This window comes from Equus przewalskii, chromosome 5 (assembly GCF_037783145.1).
Source record: "Equus przewalskii isolate Varuska chromosome 5, EquPr2, whole genome shotgun sequence".
Lineage (NCBI taxonomy): Eukaryota > Metazoa > Chordata > Mammalia > Perissodactyla > Equidae > Equus > Equus przewalskii.
Window position 1 is genome coordinate 67,058,897 of NC_091835.1, and position 5,924 is coordinate 67,064,820.

Here is a 5,924-nt window from a genome sequence, read left to right on the forward strand (position 1 = left end):
TGGTGGGATGGGAAGGACTGAGAAGGACTATTGAGTCTAGCTCTTCCTTGGAGACCTGAGTCATTGCCTTCTGCCTCACTTTGGGAGGTGAATGATGTGTGACGCTCAAAGAACTCAGTTAGGTCTCAGGAAAAGCTGTTTTTCTTTCCCAGTGAGTTGAAAACTGTGTGTTTAATATAGTTAAGCAATAGTCACCATGTGTTTAGTTTTGAATAAAGGCTAAAATATTGGCATGCACGGGCTTTGATTTGAGTCAATACCTGTTAACAGCCTTTGGCCATCCTCCTTTTCTTCCTCCTTCTTCTTCCTTTATCTCTTTTGGCTCTGAGGAGGGCTCCTGGCCAGATGGTGTGACTTTTATCATTTTTTCTAGTCTTCTACTTGGTAGCCAAATGCCAGGCTGGCCCTTAAAAAGCAAGAGTGAGTAATGAGGGCCCCAGAGTTCTGGGGACTAATCTGTACTCAAGGGGGAAGCAACAATAGTCAGTAGTCTGAGCCTCTGGGGCTCCTGCGACTGTTGCAGTCTGGGGAAAGAAGAGGGTATGGGGTGGGCAGTGAGGGCCTGTAAACACTTCTGCAGCCAGGAACCAGATAGGGATTTCCTCCAGTTTGGCAGAACTTGATCCTCACTCCTACCCACACTCTCACATACATACAAACAGATAAGCCTTACTTCTAGAATCTCAGGACTCTATGGAGTATAAAGGATCACATGGATCATTTCACTTCAATCTCCAGTCTGATACATGAGCCCCATATAGCATCTCCTGTAAGTGTCCATCCAGCCTCTGTTTGAACTTCTTCAGGAACTCTCTTCCATTAGCTATTGCAGAACAGATTTAAAGTTTGTCTCCATCTTGCCTAAAATCTTGATATTGTATTACGTATGCGACCATTTCCACAAACACCTAAATAAGCTTTAGTATTTCTCATCTTAAAAACAAAACAAAACCAAAAGCAAGAAGCAAAAACAAATGAAGAAAAAGCTCCCTTGACTCTGTATCCCCTAAACCTACTGCTCCATCTTCTCAATCTCCTTCACATCAAAACTTCTCCATAAACTTATCTATGGTTTCTCTCCATACTTTTTTGCCAGCCATTCTCCTCATCTTACTCTAGCTGGCTGAAACTTTTCTTATCAATATTGTCAACCAGTTCCAAAACCAATGTTGTTTAATCCAATGGTAAATTTTCTGTTTTCTTCTTACTTTAATTTTCAGTGGCATTCAACACAGCTGACCTCTCTATCCACCTTGAAGCATTCTCTTTTCTTGGCTTTTGTGATACAATTATTTCCTCATTTTCCTCTTGGCTTAAGGGCTGCTGCTCCAGTTTCCCCTGTGGGACCATTCTCAACTTGAACTGGAAATTCCGGAGTGCTCCAGAGCTTGTTCCCAGGACCTCCTCTTCACTTCATTTTCCCTAGATGTTCTTTGTCGATCTTAAATTTCCAAATACCACATATACTCCAAATATTAGCCCTGATCTCTCCCTAGAACTTCAAAATAATATATCCAACTAGGTACTTGACATTTCACTTGACAGCTAATAAGAACCTTAAGCAGATTAGCCAAAACACGACTAACCGACCAGCAAAACCAGCAAACAAAAATCGAACTCTCAATTTTCACCCTCTTAATGTTCATTTCCCCCATTCACACTGATTCAGTAAATGACACCACCATCTACCCAAGTGCTTAAGTGAAACTCTAAGACTTATCTATTTTCCAGTCTATATCTAATGCAGCAGCAAATCCTATAACTGTACTTCCAAAAAATCCCAAATTTCTCTACTCCCTTTTTCTCTTAGCAACCTTAGTCAAAAATACCGTCATATTTCACCTGGAGTACTGTAATAGCTCTTAATCGTTATCCCTGATTTCACTCTTGTCCTTCTATAATTAGTTCTCCATACAGTAACCAGAGTAATCTTTCAAAACTCTCCTGCTTAAAACTCTCCCATGTCGGCGAGAATCAAATATAACCTCCTTACACCATGGTCTAAAAGTTATTACAGGATCCCTGACAGCCTTTCTTACTCATCACTCGCTGAGCTTCAGCCGTGCAGCCTTCTTTCTGTCCCCAATTAACACAAGCTCTTTCTCCCCTGAGAGTTCTGGGTCTTCCTCTGCCTTCCTCCTAAAGATGGTGGGCTTCTCTTCTCAATCAATCTCAGCTCAAACAACAGCTACTCAGAGAGGTCCTCCAAGACAACCCAAACTAAAGAACCAGACAGTATTTACCACGTCATCCTAATGTAATTCTCTGCATAGAACTGATCACTATCTGATATTTCATAACTCAGTTATTTATTTTTTTTTTATTGCCGGTTTCACCTCACTAGGTTGTGAGCTCCATGACAGCAGGAGCCTTGACTGTATCATTTACTCTGGAATTCCCCGGTGTGTAGAACAAAGCCTAGGTTAGTGTGAATTTTCTTAAATAAAGGGTAGGTCAAGAAGCTCTTACTCTTAGACACACCAGCTGATATGATTACACTAAAACATTACCTTTTGAAGGCTTAGATATTCAATGATTAGGTGGCTGGAGAAATTTTATTAATTTTGACTCTGTGTTTCCCATTCTAATGTGTTTCTCTATTGTGTCCTCTAGAAAACTCCTAAGTGAAGCAAACACGTATGGGCTCAGTTCATCTGCTTAACTGGCTCAATCTTGTCCATAAAGCTCAGCATTAGGGTTTCCTTAGACTGCTATTAGAGTTTTTTAAAAAGTTGTGGTAAAATACACATAATATTAAATTTACCATCTTAGCCATTTTTAAGTGTACAGTTGAGTAGTGTTAAGTACATTCACATCATTGTACAGACTCCAGAACTCATCATCTTGCAAAACTGAAACTCTTTTTCTTTTTTAAGAAGTCAATTTTTTAAATTTCTAAACAAATGTAACAAACCTAGACTTATTGAAAATGAAATCAGTAACTAAGATTCTGCAGGCCCCATCCCCAACAGGCACCAAGGCCTCTGCTTGGCCTGACCCCAGTTCCTCAAGCCTCAAAAAGGACAACTATGTGAAGAAGCCAGGGTCGACCTCATTGTCTCACTCTGCAATGCCCTCTGCCCACCATCAATTGACACAGATACCCTGGATCAGCACCCTGGGTCTAGGCCCAAGGAGGGAACAGTGAGGTTCCCAGGGTAGCAAGGAATCATTGCCACACCCCAACCTGCTAAAATCCCAAGTTAGCAAACGAAGACAGAAGGAAGACTGGTTTGCCCACCCACTCTTCTCCCCACAGCCACCCCAAAAGACGGCCTCAGATCTCCGATCAGTAACACTGTGATTCTGAGATACCAGTGGGGAAATGATAACTTCCCATTTCCCCTTTCCCCCAGCTTCTGGTAAGCACCTTCTTTCTGTCTCTATGATTTTGATACTCTAAGTACCTCAGTATTTGTCTTTTTGTGACTGGCTTATTTTACTTAGCACAGTGTCCTCATGTTCCTCCATGTTGTAGCCTATATCAGAATTTCCTTCCTTTTTAAGGCTGAATAATATTCTTATTAGAGATTTTTAGCCTTACATTCTTGTCAAAGACTCAGATCACAGAATCTCCTCATCACAAAACTTAAAGGTAGACTACTTCATTTTTCTTCGACACTTCAAGGTCAAGGTCCTTGACACTTCAAGGTCAATTTTATTTCCACCAAAGCACCGTTTCCTCCGTGCCTTTCAAGCGTCTTTAATCACGAAATCTGGTTATTCTATTCTATGACCCAACACCCCACAGTCTGCTTGTTCTTCAAGCTCTATTTGCTTTCTCACTGTCTTTTGCAGTGATGCATTTCCTCCAAGTTACTTAGGCTATAGGGGATGATATTCAGCATGAGTTCCTGCTCAAAGAAGAAGAATACTCTGGCAAGACGGCTTTAGCACCAGGGAGTCTCTTTGAGACACTACCATCATATTTACACAGAATCAACTTCCTTCTGCTCTATAAGTGTCAAAGAGGTGCATTATGAGGAGAGATATTCTGAAGGCTTAGCTTGGGTCTCATGTATTTATCTTCGGTAGCTACTCTCTCAGGAGGATGGGGTAAATAACTGCCCCATCTTGATTTCCTGAACATCCCAGGACACCTTGTCTGACAGTCCCAGTTGTCAATGTGGACTAGATGAGTGACACTTTTTCAAAGGAAGTATGAATTGCTGTAAATGAGGAAACTAGAAGGCATGCCATTTAGGCAAAACATCAAAATTCAGTGCCCTGCGAATAGTAAATAAACATATTTATAAAACATTCTCACAATGGGGATTATTTTATCATCCTGTTTTTTCCTGAGAATAACTAAGACTGAATTATCACCAGAAAACAGTTCCTTAACCTATCCCAAAGAAAGAAAAAAGACAACACACCTCATAAAGCATCTGGCTTCAAGGGTAATTAGGAAATTTCCTTGATGTCTAACCACCAAACACCTTACTGTAATTTTTGCCTCACCTTATCTGTGTCTATGGGCCATTCATTATACACTGAAAATGTTTTCCAAACACTCCTTTTAGAGTTTTCTTCATCAACTTGTTCTGCAGGCTATTGATGAGGGGATTCAGCATAGGAGTGATCACACTGAACTGTAAAGAGAAGATAAACTCCAAGGGAGAACCTGAGGTTGGTGTGAGATAGCATAAACCTCTTGAGCCAATACAAGAGCACTATGGTGAGATGAAAGGAGCAGATGGAGAAGGCCTTGCTTCTGCCTGTGGTGGAGCTGATGCTCAGGGTAGTGGACATAATGCAAGTATAGGAGAAGAAGATGAGGAGGACAGTCACAAGACCATGTATGAATAAGACCAGACCAGGACAGTGAAATTGGTGGAGACATCAGAGCAGGCCAGAGAGTAGAGATAAGGCAGCTCACAACTGAAGTGGGAGATAATTTAGGCCTCACATAACTCTAAATTGACAACTCCAAAGACATTGATGAGAGCATCCAGAAAGCCCAGGCTCCCTGAGGCCAACAGCAGTCTCACACACAGTTGGTTGCTCATCACCTGGCTGTACAGCAGAGAACGGCAGATGGTAACATAGCAGTCATAGGCCATTGCTAGGAAGGATTCAATGCCCCCAGTGGCAAACACAAAGAAGACCGGGGTTACGCAACCTGTTATTGAGATCATTTTCTTCTCAAATAAGAGGTCTTCCAGCAACTTGGGCAGTGAGCCCAAGGAGTGGCAGATACCCAGAAATGAGAGTTGTCTCAGGAAGAAGTACATAGGTGTGTGGAGGTGCGAATCAGCACTGATCATCAGCGGCCTCACCAGATGCCCCATCAGGGTCAGGAAGCAAACCCTGAGGAACAGCACAATGAGCAGAGCCTGGATATGGGGGTCAGCAGAGAGCCGAAGGAGGATGAACTCGGTGATGGTGCTGTGGTTTCTCACAGTCAAACAGAAAAAACTTTCCCTTGGAATAAAACAAGTGTTTTTAAAGCTTGTTTTATGCCTCTCTGTTTCCTCTGGACCTCAAATCCTTTCTCTGTACACATTATTTCTTGACTCTGGAGTCTAGATTCAAGTTCTAAACCACCTTTGCTAACTCTCTAGATTCAATAGCATCTTTTTTTTGTTTTTGAGGAAGATTAGTCCTGGGCTAACTGCTGCCAATCCTCCTCTTTTTGCTGAGGAGGACTGGCCCTGAGCTAACATCCATGCCCATCTTCCTCTACTTTATATGTGGGAACCCTACCACTGCATGGCATGCAAAGCGGGCCATGTCTGCACCCAGGATCCAAACTGGCGAACCCTGGGCCGCCGAAGCAGAACGTGTGCACTTAAGCGCTGCGCCACTGGGCCGGCCCCTCAACAACATCTTTGATTTTCTTATATTCTACACCCTCAACCATAGATCAATTTGATGCCTTTAGGTATTTAATAAAATATTTAGACGGAAAATCGATCACAGCA

The 5,924-nt window shown here is 42.2% G+C and overlaps 1 pseudogene; it reads right to left on the reverse strand.

The window, feature by feature from the left end:
* Positions 1 to 4,551: 4,551 nt before the first annotated feature.
* On the reverse strand, positions 4,552 to 5,291 carry LOC103546819 (olfactory receptor 8S1-like; annotated as a pseudogene).
* Positions 5,292 to 5,924: the final 633 nt, after the last annotated feature.